At 45.6% G+C, this 15775-nt stretch overlaps 1 pseudogene; it reads right to left on the bottom strand.

Annotated features, from left to right (window-relative positions):
* Window positions 1–7344: 7344 nt before the first annotated feature.
* On the bottom strand, window positions 7345–10192 carry LOC133154003 (uncharacterized; annotated as a pseudogene).
* Between the last annotated feature and the right edge of the window lie 5583 nt (window positions 10193–15775).

Genomic DNA, 15775 nt, shown 5'->3' on the forward strand with positions numbered 1-15775 from the left:
CTTACTCCTCAGCTGGCGCAACCTAGTGGCTGCTATCCGCAGCTGCCTCAAACAAGTGATAAGGATGAATTGCTACATTTTTCAGGGCCATCATCCTATCCTTCACTGTTGAATCCTACATCATCCCCTCCTGTGGGTGCGGCCCCAGCGATGCAAGTACCTATTGTACAGATTACAGGTGGCCAAGAGGAATGTTCTATTTTTAGGGAAGACACGTCTGGGATTTCTCAAATCACCACTAGAGTCACCACATCTACATCTGCAAAGGTGTGATGGTCACCGCTTGTCGTCTCATTTCCTTCCTGGGCCGCATGGTGTCCTCTGGAGGCACGGGGTTGAATGCGTCCCATTGCGCCACTATCCTGCATCATCCCCGCCGAGACACTGTCCGTGAGATGCTGAGTTTCTTGGGTGTTGCGAATTACTCCCGTAATTTCATTCCTGACTTTGGTGAGTTTGCCACTCCTTTGCGCCAGATGGTCAAAGATGCTGGCATGCGCAACCTTTCGGATCCTCTAACATGGACAACTATTCATTGCCCTGAAACAGTCACTTTCATCAGCGCTTGATATGGCCATTCCCCAATATGATTCACCTTTTTATTTGGATGTTTCTGAAAAAACCCGCTGTTTCCACTGTTCTTCTCCAGAAACAAAAGGGGGAAAGGAGAATACTCATGTTTTGCTCCATTCTTCTAGACCCCTATGAGCAAAAACAACCGCCCTGTGCACGCTATGCCTCGGCGTTAGCAAAGATTTTGCAAAAGACTGCACATATCACACTTGGGCACCAAACACACATTTTGACAACACATGGAGTGGTACAGTAGGTCACCAGCCAATTATTCACCATGACATCAGGCAGACAGTGTAAATTGAAAATAAATAAAATAGTTATTGCACCACTCATGAAGGAGTGAATGCAGCACATGGTCTGGGGGAGGGTCAGCCGCATGAGTGTGAGGAACGAGACACACAAGCCCAGAGATTTAGAGAGCATTTGTACATAGAACCAATTAAAGACACTGAAGAAGTGTTATTCATAGACGGATGCTGTTTCAGAGACCAAGAGTCACTTAAATCCGCATACGCAGTGGTGAGACATGTAAATAATGATGAATTTGAAGTGATCAAATCTGAGCCGATTGTGGGACCACAGTCAGCCCAAAGAGCTGAACTGAGAGCCATGACTGAGGCGTTGGAAATGGCTGAGGGGAAAATTGGAAATATTTACACAGATTCTGCTTATGTGGTCACAGCAGTACATTTTGGACTCACAGAATGGGAGAGAACCGCATATGTTACCACGTCAGGCACCCCGGTGAAATATCTGGATGATGTTTTACGACTAAGAGCTGCTGTCATGAAACCTAGAAAAGTGGCGGTTGTGAAATGCAAAGGACATTCTGTGAAATGAGATATGGTTTCGCTGGGCAATGCCAAAGCAGATGCCGCTGCAAAGGGGGCCGCAGGATATAAGATGTCGATTCACCTCGGTGGACAAGCAAGATGGACGGTTGAAGAACTGCTGTCGCAGCAAAAACGAGCCAGCCCTGAGGAGGTAAGTATGTATGTGGAAACAAAAAAGAGCACAGAAAACAGAAGGTTGGAATTTGGCGAAAAGTGGGACTCCCGGCTTCCCCTATGGAGTTGTTGAAGTCCCTGATTGATGAAACACACGGATCGGGACACGTGGGTAAAAAAGTGACCAAAAGGAGACTGGGAAGATGGTGGCATCCCTTCTTGGATGATGTGCTGGAGGAAAGAGTTGGACATTGTACAATATGCCATTGCAATGCGAGACCAACATGGAAACCCCAAAAGGGTCAAAATGCCCCAAATGTTACACTTCCTAGACAGGAAGTGGTGATGGACTTCACAGATATGCCTCAGACAGTGAGTGGTCAAACATATCTGTTAGTGCAGTGGTTCTTAACCTGGGTTCGATCGAACTCCAGGGCTTCGGTGAGTCGATCTCAGGGGTTCGGCAGAGCCCCGCCACGGAGGTCCGGACACACTTGAATTATTGTGTAAATTTGTGATGACACACTTGGCCATCACCAACTGCAGATGATCATGCTACACCGCTTGGCCAATCAGCGCTGCGGGGAATTTAGTGTGTACTCAGTAGTCAACGTGTGACTGTTGTCGTCGTACGTCGTGTGATTTCTTTAATATTTTATCCATACTAACTATGTCGGGCAAAAGAAGAAAGTGGTCGGACGAATACCGTTTTTTTCCGTGTATAATGCGCAAAATTTAAAATTTGACTAATTTATTGTCCTAAAATCTGCATTATACATGAGTACAATTTTGTCTTAAAAAAATTTAAATTTTTTTTCAAGAAAATCATGGTACAACAAAACCAACAACAGGACTGACCGACAAAGTCGTGGAACAAAAAGACAGGGTGACATTACCAAAGACAGGAACAAAAACCAAACAGACATCATGACAGTAACACATGCAATGATCCGACGGTGAGCGAGGGGCAGACAGGACTTACGTAAATACAAAACATGTTACATTGATTGAGGTGACACAGGAAAGGAGGGGCGACGCGAACAGAAACTATGGCAACCTAGACACATAGCAAAACTGGGGACGAAACATGACAAATCTCCCTCGAAATAAAACTTGAAATCACCTTTCTTCTTGTTTGTTGTCAATCGTGCATCGCATTCAGCCATCCTGCCCAACACACTTAGTCAGTAAAATTCATAATTGACGACACATCGTTTGATGCGATGGTGCAATCCTTGATCGTGTGTTATTGTCAAATATTGTTTGTTTTTTTAATCTCCATCGCAAACCGGATATCATACGGAGGCAGTATCACTGCGCATGCGCACTATGGATCCGATGCGCAGAACAGATGCGCAAGACACGTCAGCTATATAAAGAGCGAGAGTTCACTTTTCTCCCTATTAGTTTCAATTCACAGTTTAATTAGCAGTTTCAATCAGCAAATAACAAAATGCGTATTACAGGTAACATTTTATTCCACAACACTTTGCCTTGTTCCTTTCGTCTCTGCTGTTCACTTCAAACACGCTCCATACAAACGCAATGCTCTCGTATCAGACGCTTGCTCGATCACCTGCCCGTTTGCTGTCACAATGTACCCTACACAAATCCGAAACATTTGTTGCGGCTCCGAGTCACGACGAGGGGCAATTTTTGGTTTCTAAGGGTGTTTTTATTCCTCTTCAACTTCTCTCCCATACAGAGCCGCCTTTTTCACATGTCCGCACACTTTTTTCACATGTCCGCACTGATCGCGGTGGTGCCTTTACGGGCAGTTGGAGAAATCAACGCCAACAAAAGAAAATACATCCAGCCTAGTTAAGACCATACCAAAGACTATAAAAATGGGACCCATTGCCTCCCTGCGTGTGTGACAATCATTGGGAATAAAAAAAATAAAATAATAGTAATAATAATAAATTGGGTGCGTATTATACATGGGTACAGGCTTTTTTCCAGCATCAACATGCCATTTTTAGGGTGCGTATTATACATGGGGGCGCATTATACACGGAAAAAACGGTATGTAAAACATGGATTCTCATGTATCACGGAAGGTGATGGGAGGGCGCGGCCTATCTGCATGATTTGCAACGCCAAGTTGAGCAACTCTAGTCTTGCAACGGCAAAACTAAAAGAACACTTCTTGAAGCTGCATGGAGACGGGGAATACAAGAACACAACACTTGCTGAATTCAGGCTGAAGAGAGCCAGATTCTATGAAAGGGCCACTCTGCCTGCTCTTGGATTTGTACCTGTTAAGAAACCGATCCTGATAGCATCGTACGAAGTTGCTTACCTGATCGCAAAGCAGGGCAAGCCACACACCATTGGGGAAACACTTGTGAAACCAGCTGCATTAAAGATGGCGAATCTGATACTCGGAACAGCGGCCGAAGATAAATTATCCTAAATTCCCCTTTCAAATGACACCGTCAGTGACAGAATAAAAGACATGAGTAAAGACATCTTGGCTCAAGTAGTCGCGGATCTGATTTCAAGCCCGGCAAAATTCAGCCTTCAACTCGACAAAACCACAGACGTTTCTGATCTAAGCCAGCTTGCTGTTTTTGTACGCTATGTGAAAGACGACATGATAAATGAAGAGTTTTTATTTTGTAAGCCTCTTACAACAACAACGAAGGCAGCCGATGTGAAGAAGCTTGTGGATGACTTCTTCAGAGACAACAATCTTTCATGGGATATGGTTTCTGCAGTTTGTACAGACAGAGCTTCAGTCATGCTGGGAAGAAAGTCTGGTTTTGGTGCGCTAGTAAAGGCCGATGCACCACACATCATTGTGACGCATTGTATTCTGCACAGGCATGCGTTGGCAACAAAAACCTTACCTCCAAAATGGCAGAAGTATTAAAAACTGTGGTGGAATGTGTGAACTGTGTGCGAAAAAGTGCTCTGAGGCACCGCATCTTCAGAGAGCTGTGTAAACAAATGGGCTCTGAATTTGAGGTACTTCTGTTCCATTCTAATATTCTGTGGTTATCCCGGGGACAGGTGCTGAATCGTGTTTTTGCCATGTGTGTGGAATTAACCCTGTTTTTGCAAGAGCACCAACACTGCCATGCAGATTGCTTCAAAAATCCTGAGTTCATTCTCATTTTAGCCTACATGGCTGATATATTCGCAGCTCTCAATCATCTCAATCAACAGATGCAGGGTGGTGGAGTCAATATCATGGAAGCAGAAGAACACCTGAAGGCTTTTCAAAAAAAGCTACCGTTATGGAAACGACGAACAGAGAACAATAACTTCGCAAACTTCCCGCTTCTGGACGACTGTGCAAGTAAGATCGAAGATAAGTCTGGAATCGGAGATATTTCTGTATCCACGGAACTGAAGCAAACAATTGCCACACACTTACTAGATGAGCTTGCAAAGTCTCTCGACGGATATTTCCCTACAATAGAGTCATATCCAGCATAGGTGAGACAGCCGTTCACGTTTGCTGTTGAAACAGCAGATGTCAATGATGAATTCCTCGACGAAATCATTGAAATTCAGCAGAGCCAGGTTCAACAGCAACTCTTCGGAACAACAACGCTCTCAACGTTTCGGTGTCGACAAATGAACGTATCCAGTTATTGCTAAGAAAGCCCTGGATTTTTTTATACCATTTGTTAAGTCAAGTCAAGTTTATTTGTATAGCCCTAAATCACAAGCAGTCTCAAAGGGCTTCACATAGACAGAAATTGACAGTTATTCTCAAAGCATCCCCTGATCTTAAGCTCCCAAAAGGGCAAGGAAAAACTTAAAAACCCCTACCGGGGGAAAATGAGAAACCTTGAGAAGGGACCACAGATGGAAGGATCCCCCTTTCAGGATCACCAGGTTGAAATGGATGCAGAGAGGGCACAAATGATACAACATGAAAATCAATGACATAAAAAGTGGATGTCCATGTCAGATCATAGGGCTGCCGAAGGAGCCCTCAATTGTCCTGGCAGTGTCTTCGAGGAGGTTGAGCTGCAGTTCCCCCATCCTGAATTGGCCCACGAGAATCCAGATAGCCGCTGTCAGCATGGGTGCCACCTAACCACCTCCCTGGCCGGGGAGGGGGGAGGGAGGGGGTGGAGAGGGAGAGAAAACAAACTCCAGCCGAATCGGCCACTACAGGTTAGTTAAAGGCCATGTCATAGAAATGAGTCTTTAAACGTGTCTTAAATGTTTCTACTGAGGTAGCAGTCCTAATATCCATTGGTAGGCCATTCCAAAGCTCTGGAGCCCGAATAGAAAATGCTCTAAAGCCTGCAGACATTTTCTTGGCCCTCGGTGTCGCTAAAAGGGTAGCGTTTTGCGAACGAAGGTTACGAGACGGAACATAAGGAACAACTAGGTCGACGAGATATGAAGGCGCTAAGCCATGCAGTGATTTATAGGTTAATAGAAGAACCTTGAAGTCACATCTTAAATGGACTGGGAGCCAATGTAAGTTGGCTAGTATTGGGGTAATGTGATCAAATTTTCTTGTCCGAGAGAGCAGCCCTGCAGCAGCATTTTGTACTAACTGTAGACTTTTGATGCGGGATTTAGGAAGACCCGAAAATAGTACATTACAGTAGTCCAGGCGCGACGTGACGAATGCATGTATAATAGTTTCCGCATCACCGGTCGAGAGGATCGGACGAATCTTTGCAATATTACGAAGGTGAAAAAAAGCTATTCTGGTTATATTCTTAATGTGCTTTGGAAAGGAGAGAGTTTGGTCAAATATTACCCCGAGATTAGTTACAGTATCGCTTTGAGTGATAGTATGGTTATCTATACGGTTTCCTTGAATAAGTGTTGATAACGAGTTGGACCAATTATCAACATCTCAGTTTTATCTGGGTTAAGACGAAGGAAGTTGAGAGACATCCATTGCTTGATCTCCGCAAGGCATGCTTCAAGATTACAACAATCCCGCGGATCTGTCATCGACAACGGCATATATAATTGGGTGTCATCCGCATAGCATTGAAAACTAATATTATATTTACGTATTATGTCCCCAAGCGGAACCATATAAATATTAAAAAGAATTGGTCCGAGAACCGATCCCTGTCGGACACCACACGTAACATTATAGAGCTCCGAGGATGCATTGCGATGGACCACTCGGTGCGTCCTGTTTGATAGATAGGAATGGAACCAGCCTAGTGCTGACCCTGAAATACCAACACAACTTTTAAGACGCCCTAATAAAATATCAAAGTCTACAGTGTCGAAGGCAGCACTAAGATCGAGTAGTAACAGTACAGACGAAGTGTTTGAATCCATAGCTATGAGGAGATCGTTAGTCACTTTAGCAAGTGCTGTCTCAGTGGAATGATTAGCTCTAAAACCAGACTGAAAAGTGTCTTATCGATTATTGGCGACCATGTAATCAATAAGCTGCTGCGCTACTACTTTTTCAAGAAGTTTTGCTATGAATGGGAGGTTAGAAACTGGCCTATAATTACTGAGACAGTCCGGGTCAAGATTTGGTCGCTTAAGTAACGGTTTAATGATAGCGGTTTTAAAGGCTGTTGGCACTATCCCAGAGGAGACAGACAGATTGATTATATTTAAGACGGACGGTCCTAAAATTTGAAATAATTCTTTAAGTAGTTTGGCTGGAAGAGGGTCGAGTAAACATGTTGTTTGTTTAGCCGCACTAACCAATTGTGTAAGCCTTTCAAGAGACACGCTTTTAAAAGTTGAGAGGGTTGTTGCATGATCATCAGCGTTGGTAAACGGCGGGCTCGACCGAGCGATTGGAATGGTATTCTTGATCTCATCCCTAATGGATTCAATCTTTTGAGGAAAAGAATTCATGAACTCGTCAGCTGAGTGGAAGGAACTATCGGGGGTCGGCTGGCGCAGAGTCAGCTTTGCCACTGTATCAAATAGGTGTTTCGGATTGTTTTTATTGAGATTAATAACTTGCGAAAAATACAGAGTTTTTGCTAAGATAAGCGCATCTTTATATTTCAGGAGGCTATCCTGCCATGCCTGATGGAAAACCTCAAGTTTGGTTAGACGCCATCTGCGCTCATGCTTTCTACATAATTGCTTAAGCGTACGCGTTTCATCTGTGAACCACGGAGTAGGCACTCTACGGCAAGTTTTCAGACGTAACGGCGCCACAGAGTCAATGGCATTGAACAATGTCGCATTGAATTCATTTGTAAGATTATCAATAGAGCCGGCGTATGTGGGAAATATAGCGGTTGCCGGCGACAGTATCTCAGATAGCGCAGTTGCAGTCATGGAGTTGAAATGACGGCTCCTATAATGCTGATTGCTCTCTTGTCTTTGACAAGGAACTAGAATTTCAAACTTTATTAAGTAATGATCAGACAAAACGGTAGTGTATGGCAGTACTGCTATATTTGAGGTTGCAAGTCCTTGGGATAATACCAGATCTATGGTGTTTCCATTCTTATGCGATGCTGCCTGTACGGCTTGCGTAAAACCAAACGTATCAGTTAAAGTCTGAAACGCCGAAGTAAGTGGCTCTGACGGTAAATTCATGTGGATGTTGAAATCGCCCATGATAATTATATTATCCGCATTGGTTACTAGATCAGCCACAAATTCTGAAAATTCATCCAGGAAGCCAGAGTAAGCCCCGGGTGGACGGTAAATAACAGCAAGATAAAATGACGGTAAAGCGGTGGATCGGACAGTGAGAACCTGTTTTAAATACGTTGATCGAACGAGGCCTAAAACTAAGCTCGGAATTTGAGATGAGGGCGACACCCCCACCCTTCTTTCGAGGACGCGCCACATGCGAGCTCACAAAATTTGGAGGCGAGGCCTCATTAAGCGGCATCAGTTCATTAGGTTTTAACCACGTCTCGCAGAGACCAAAAACGTTTAGATTATGTTCAGTGATGAGGTCATTAACGAGAATGGCTTTCGTATGAAGCGATCTAATATTCATAAAACCAGGTTCAAGCGTAATTGGTCGATCCGGGTGCGTATCTATCGAAGGATATTTATACGAGATGCGAGTAAGATTGTGTTTTCTAGGCCTGACATCACCTCTCAAATGTTTGTTAACGCGGTGGGATGATACAACCGTGGGAATCTGATAGTAAATATTTGTTACACGTGTAGAATTATCTGAAACAGGCACCGTTTCATCAGCAAAACCGGTCGGGGTGGAGTGATTGGATTTGTCTACTACCCCAGTAGAAAGTGTGTTTATGTGTACTGTAGCACTATTCAAACTATCACGCTCTAGTCTACACAAGGAGCTATGTGCATGCTGGGAGTCTAGCCTAGCGCTAGTTAACTTTATCTTAACAGACTCCAAACCCATCCTGACAGGTGGTCTAATCACCTGTGACCCGGCCTGCTCTAAAGTGACCTGTCATGTGTGGCTCAAACAGTAATCTATATTCCTAGAAAGAGTGAGGCCGTCCTTCCTCAGCAGGTCGGGGCGGCCCCAGAAGGAAGGCCAGTTATCTATAAAATACAGTCCCTGCTTCTTACAGAACCCAGCCATCCATCGATTAAGGGAGACTAATCTACTAAACCTCTCATCAGTGCCTCTCCCAGGCAGGGGGCCAGAGACAAATACTCGATGCCGACTCATTTTTCTGGCGAGATCACAAGTCCTTGCTATGTTTCTCTTTGTGATCTCCAATTGCCTCATCCTAACATCATTGGAGCCGACGTGTATCACTATGTCCGAGTAGCTAGTGTTGGTGGAACTATGCTGTTGACTAGACCTATTGCGAGTCAGCGCCCTAAGATTAGCTTCTATGTCGGGTGCTCTGCCCCCAGGAATACACATTACCGTGGCTGGATTTTTAAGCGTAATATTTCGGGTAATGGAGTCACCTATGACCAAAGTGCGAAGGCCAGTAGACTGAGACGACTTTGGACGGCTATGCCTCTTACCTGGCTCATTGCGATTAGCAAGCCGCTTGGGGCTAATGCTAACTGGGCTAGCGGGCTGACTACAGCCCGCGTCTGTATCCGCCACATCTACAGTTATCGCGCAATTCTGCTCTAACTGGCGGACACGTCCCTCTAGCAGGGATAACCTCTCTAAGAGAAGGGTGCAGTTGGTGCACGAAGCCGCACAAACCTCTTGATCCGCAGCCATACTTTGTGTCTGATGATCGACGGCAGACAAACGGCCACGAAGCCTCCGCTCTCCCAGGCACTCCGGCTGTGAAAAAAAAGATCGACAGTGTAATAAAAGATTCAAACTTACTTTAGAGTCAGGAAGATGAGTTCCACGCTGGAGAAAACAAAATCGTCCAAGCCTGAAAAGTATTGGGAGTCTGGGCTGAGCATATATTACAACATATCTTTGTGAGCAATCCTTTTCGAGGATGCTGGACATAAAAACGAAGAAAAGGAACAGACTTTGCTGTGAAAATGACATGAGATTGGCACTTGCCACGGCAAAGCCACGCATATCTGAACTGATCTCTCAAAGGCAACAGCAGAAGACACATTGATTTCCAGGTATGTAATTTGGTGTGAGTTTGTATGTCATCCCCAGTGAATGCGCATATGAAACTGATGGGGTTCGGTACCTCCAAAAAGGTTGAGAACCACTGTGTTAGTGATTGTAGATGCAATCTCTGGTTGTCCAGAAGCTTATCCATGCCGGAGAGAAGATGCAAAAAGTGTGATAAACTGTCTGGTGTGACTCTCATACCCGCCATCTGGCTGACGGAGGACGACACGCTGTACACCGTCGACGGGCCAGCGTCCATTAGGAGGACCTGGTAAAGAAAGACTTGGGAAGGAAATTCTTCCCTGGGCCAGCATCTTAGGTCTGCCTTCGTCTGACAGAGGTGGATTGACGGGATCTGGCAGTGCAACGAACCAGGGGACAAGTAAGTTAACGCCCTAAAGTGGTGTGATTGTGCTGTGTGAAACGCGTAAAAGGTAGAAGTGCACGGGATATAGCTTGGGTTTAAGTCCGAGGGGAAGAAACAGGCTAAGAAAAGCAGAGCTTCTTTTTCGTTCATCGAAGAAGTGCGTAGATTCTTATTTGTCTGTTTTTCCAAGCTGAGGGATCTGGCTTGGGTTAGAGTCCCAGTGGAAGGAACGTGCTAAGAAACACGGAGCTTCTTTTTCTGTTAATCAAAGAAGAGCGTAGATTTACCTTTGTCCGTTTTTCCGGCCAAAGAACTGCTTGGGTTTAAGTCCCAGTGGAAGGAACGGGCTAAGAAAAAAGTCTCTTTTTTCTAATTGAAGAAGGGTGTAGATTCTTTTTTTTTTGTCCGTTTTTCCTAGCTGTTTAGTGCGGTGCCATTCCTGGGGGGGCGCGTGTGACCCTGGGGAACAGGCTTTTTTTTTGGCAGTACTAGAATAAAGTGTAATTTCGCGTTTACTACAGCAGGGGGCGGTGGCGCTCTCATTGTTACTTCTGTCACGTTTGCGACAGTGCAACATTTTACGACTTACAAGACAAGTTAGGATAGTCACGGTGGGGAGGGGGGGCGCGAATAGATTTCTTCTTGCTAGGGGGGGGGCGTAACAGAAAATAATTGAGAAGCTTGGAGCAGCCTATTTTGACATGAAATAGCCTCGCGCGTATTGCAGCTATCGTTATAGCATTAGCCATCCGCAATTTCCCATGAGCCTCAGCTCGCAATCTCCCATGAGCCTCAGCAAAGTGTAAACATTCGCGTTTCTCAAACGATCTCCAATAAAATGATCGGAACGGACTAAAGTTCGATCTAACGCATTGGTACTACTTACCTATGTTTCCCTTCCATATCGATCCGTAGATTTACTCGAAACATTAAAAGAGCAGCCTATTATGACATGAAATAGCCTCGCGCGTATAGCAGCTATCGTTATAGCATTAGCCATCCGCAATTTCCCATGAGCCTCAGCTCGCAATCTCCCGTGAGCCTCAGCAAAGTGTAAACAATCGCGTTTCTCAAACGATCTCCTATAAAATGATCGGAACTGACTAAAGTTCGATCTAACGCATTGGTACTACTTACCTATGTTTCCCTTCCTTCCCGATCCGTAGATTTACTCGAAACATTAACAGAGCAGCCTATTTTGACATGAAATAGCCTCGCGCGTGTGGTGAATTCTCTTCGATGGTCAGCTGGTCTTCCAAACAAGATAGTGAAAAAGTGGCTGGCTTGGGGAAGGAAAACTTCAGTCACACATGGCTGATTGGGGAAAGATTTTATTCAACCGATGTCAGAGAGAAGTGTCTCGCGCCCTAGCCAAGATGTCGAGTCCCCTTTGTCTACTCTCGTCCTAAACCTTATACTCTTGCGCTTCCCTCCACGCGGGAGCGCGCAGATGGGGCTGTTGGCTGACCTATGACCCCGCAGTTGCCTCCCCATCTCTACATCGTGTGTATCTTAGCAGTTGTTAATGGAAGCCAGATGTGTCTGGCGCCAATGAGTCTACCTTCCTGGACCAAGCCCCAAACAATACCACACGAACCTGACCCGAACATGCCCTGGTCGTACTTAGGCTTACTAGTGAGATGAACATTGCATGATATCATAATAATAATACACTACATATTCCCCCCTGCCGGGGCACCACAAGTGCCCCGGCAACAACTCAACACGAAAAGACATCGGTACATCCAAAAACCTTCCCCCAACCATTTTAAGGTTTTCGTCTACAATTTGGACCTATTTGTCTCATCCTAAACCATGCTCAAGGCATGCTACTTAAGGTTACATTAACTAGGAAAGTTCAACCCAATTTAATAGCAAATTCCTCCCTGACAGCAATCTGAGGCCTCTCAGGAACCACATTTGACCAAGATCGAAACCCCCAACCCCATTAACTGATTGACGCCGTCCGCACACCCCCCTTCGGTAATATATCACCAACGCCATCAATTTGGAGAGGAAAAGTTTGCTGTGGCCCGTTAGAAGCCCCAAAAAGCTGCCGGACCGCCGTCGAAAAAACCCCGCCAATCTAATGACGAGGAAAAAGAGGGAGGCCCATTCTACACCCCCGGAGGCGCCTCTCACCTGGCGAGAGTCAGGTGAAGGGAGCTCCGGCACACACCACATTTCACAAAGTGTAGCATGAGCCCTAAACACAGCAACAAGCAGAACCATGACCCTCAAATACAGATCGCTCAACATGCAACGTCGTATCGTAAACATGCCACGGGGTAAGCAAACGAGGTCACATAACAAAGTAAATAACATGGCAAAAAAAACAACGAGGTAACACAGTGAGGTATATAAAAACGAATCGTCAAAGCATGCAAGAACATTAAACCCGTCGTTGCGCTGCCCCCCTTGCACGCACAAGTGTGTGCAGATATGAAATCCAGTCCACTGAGCCGACAGTGGGAAATAGCACTAGTAGTAGACGGCACTGTCCCGGGCCGGCTGTCCGTTCAATGTCCTCCTGTTGCTTACGGCTGTTGAATCCCGTGCAAGGCCCCGGTCAGCAGCCAGGCGACCTATGACAAGCTAAAGCTACTGTCTGTATCAAGTGACGTTAACAGTGCAAACATGTGAAGTCATAATGGCAAAGGCCGCAGCCCAGGCCGGACGTCCTTCCGGCCCCGACGGCCACCGCTGGCGGGGCAACACAACCCGATAGCTCCAGTCTTTCCAGCCCCCTCAAATAATTATTCGGCGGTGATGGGGCAACGAGGAAAAAGCTGTGTCAATCATCTCATCGAAATCTCATCAGAACGCCCGAGGGCTCCCGACACCTACCCCGCGTTTCCAGAGGCCCACGCGGTCCCTGAAACAAACAAACAAACAAACAAACAAACAAACAAACAAACAAACAAACAAACAAACAAACAAACAAACAAACAAGCAAACACTCCAGGACTCATTCCCCTCATTTCTCGTCGTGCCGACAGCGTTGCTAGATCCCCCCAGTCACAATGTAAATTGTACCTGTTCCTGGTAGCCTTTCCTGTCGCAGATGTCCCTGTCTCAATCACACTGTCATCTTTCTGAAGTCCCGTCAGTCATGTAACTTCAACCGCTCTTTTTCCCGTCCAAATACTATTTGTCACCCCCAAATTCCTTCTTCAGTCTAAAGATGTGTAGCATTCTCAAACCGGTACCCCTCACAATACTGTAGTTTCCTAGGTCTGTACCTTTATGTATCTGTGCCTTATGTTTGAGCCACCTCACTGTTCAAACCAGTCAGCATCCTGAAACAACGCTCACGTAATCTTTCCAAAACGGTACAGCCACTCACATCCTTTCCGTATTCGTTATGCAAACTACTCGTCCTAAAATGTATAATTAAACATTTGCCCTGTAATAGCAGCTTTAATGCAGTCACGCGTTCAGAAATTTCCCCGTTCCTTGTCCCTGGCCCCGTCTTCCCCCGACATTCTATAACCTTCCAAACTTTCGTTGTGTATTGTGCCACTGTCCATTCCCAAATCACTGTATGATTTGTCCTTCGCACTTTGTCATTGAAAAACCTTAAACCTTATTGTCACTAAATTGTTACCACGCTTCGCATCCATTCCAGGCTGTTGTCTCCTGTTAACTCCCTTTCTTTCAAGACGCTTCTTCTGCTCCTTCCATCACTGCTAGTTGAATTCTGGCGTGTCCTGTTAAAGCTTAAAAACAAGTGAATTTGGAAAAAAACTTTGTATATCACAATTACAAATTGAAACCTACTCACCGCTTTCTGTTTTACCACTCCCCCCTTTTGACACATTCACTTAATGTGTCATTACGTATCAAAAGGAACCTGCAAAGCGTCCCCTCTCATCATCACACTCATTGTAGCCAGGCCCGCGGAACCTCTAGCTCCAATCTGGGCCCCGGGACCGTCACCCCAAGTCCCTGAAACTTGACTGTCCACCACACACTCGGCAACACAAACAGAAATCAGCGCACTCCTGTCAGTGAGCTTGTAGCCCTGCTGACAGCGGACATTTGTACACACAAAAACAGACATCAAGTATCAAACCAAAAACAGTCATAAAATGAATCCTGGCGCTCGGGGATCCTGTCCTGAAAACCATGTAATCAACAAGTTCATTATAAAAACCAAAAGGGCAAGGGTTAACATATTCTCGTAAATTCAACACAAACGTTCCACGAACGCAATCGACAACCTGCAAGAACGAAAACAAGTTACGCAAACAATGCGCAATCCGCTCCTTGGCTGGTGGCCGTTGCTGCTGCTGCTGCAAAAAATCAAGTCACACAGAAAAACAAAGCAGAGCTCGCTCATGTCGCAAGCAAGCTCAAGCGTCACACATTTGGTCACTGTCCACCTAGTCCGTCACCCCGTTGGGTGAGCTCAAAGTCGTCACACGTCAAATCGTCCAAAGTCTTGATGTTCAATACTAGTTCTGTCTTGTCTGACCATATCACTGAAATGGGCCTTCTCCATCGAACCGTTTGGTTGTCGATGGTGCCCCTGATTGATCGTTGAACCATGGTTCCGGTCAGAGCTCATCACTTACCAGTTCCAGTCCCTCCGATCTGTACCACCCCTTCAGGTGAGATGAATTTTATCCTCAATGGCAAACACATCACCCCAACTTCAGACCTCTCTGGCCAATCATACTGCGCACACACAGCCGTAGATGATCACATGCGCACTCACCCATCCACACACTCACAGACACACTCATCCGTATCTATCACTCAGCTCTCCCCCCAAACCAAGCAAAGTTAGTATGTTAGTGTGTAGGCAAATATTGACTCCTAATACGTAGTGACTCTTCACATTCGGACATACTCATCAACATGACCTATTGTAAAATCTCCAATTAAATTTTCCATAAACTCGCCCGTCAGATTCATCACAAATTGTCATATATGTCTATCTGAGGGACTAACTGTGGGACCCGCGTTTTGAGGGAGCCTCCATACCCTCGTATTAGTCCTACAAACTCGATCTCTATTACTTATCCGAATTGAATTCAATAAAGATGGGTCAGACTATTCTCTCTGGCTTTTTACGTCATCATTTGGCTCTCCCCCTTTTTTCCCGTTGTCTTGCTCAAGACTGTTTCTCAGTCTGCTTCTCTTTATTGCCCCTCTTGGCGAGTCTCACTCCCCCCTTTTCTTTTCTTCTTCTTCCTAAAACTCCTGCCTGTCACACCATCCAACACCTCTCCCTACTTCCTTAAGTGGTCGCCTATCACCACTCCTCTCATCCACTCACTCGCGCGGTCTGCCCCCCTTCTGCAGAGCTGCAGCTCCACACAGGGAGCGCCGAGCCTTCTCCCTCGAATGAGCAGTTTTTAATGTAATTTACGTCATTGCTGTCCAGATCTTCTATCCTCAATCTCTCTTGCTGTCAGT

Source organism: Syngnathus typhle, linkage group LG5 (assembly GCF_033458585.1).
Source record: "Syngnathus typhle isolate RoL2023-S1 ecotype Sweden linkage group LG5, RoL_Styp_1.0, whole genome shotgun sequence".
Classification (NCBI taxonomy): Eukaryota; Metazoa; Chordata; class Actinopteri; order Syngnathiformes; family Syngnathidae; genus Syngnathus; species Syngnathus typhle.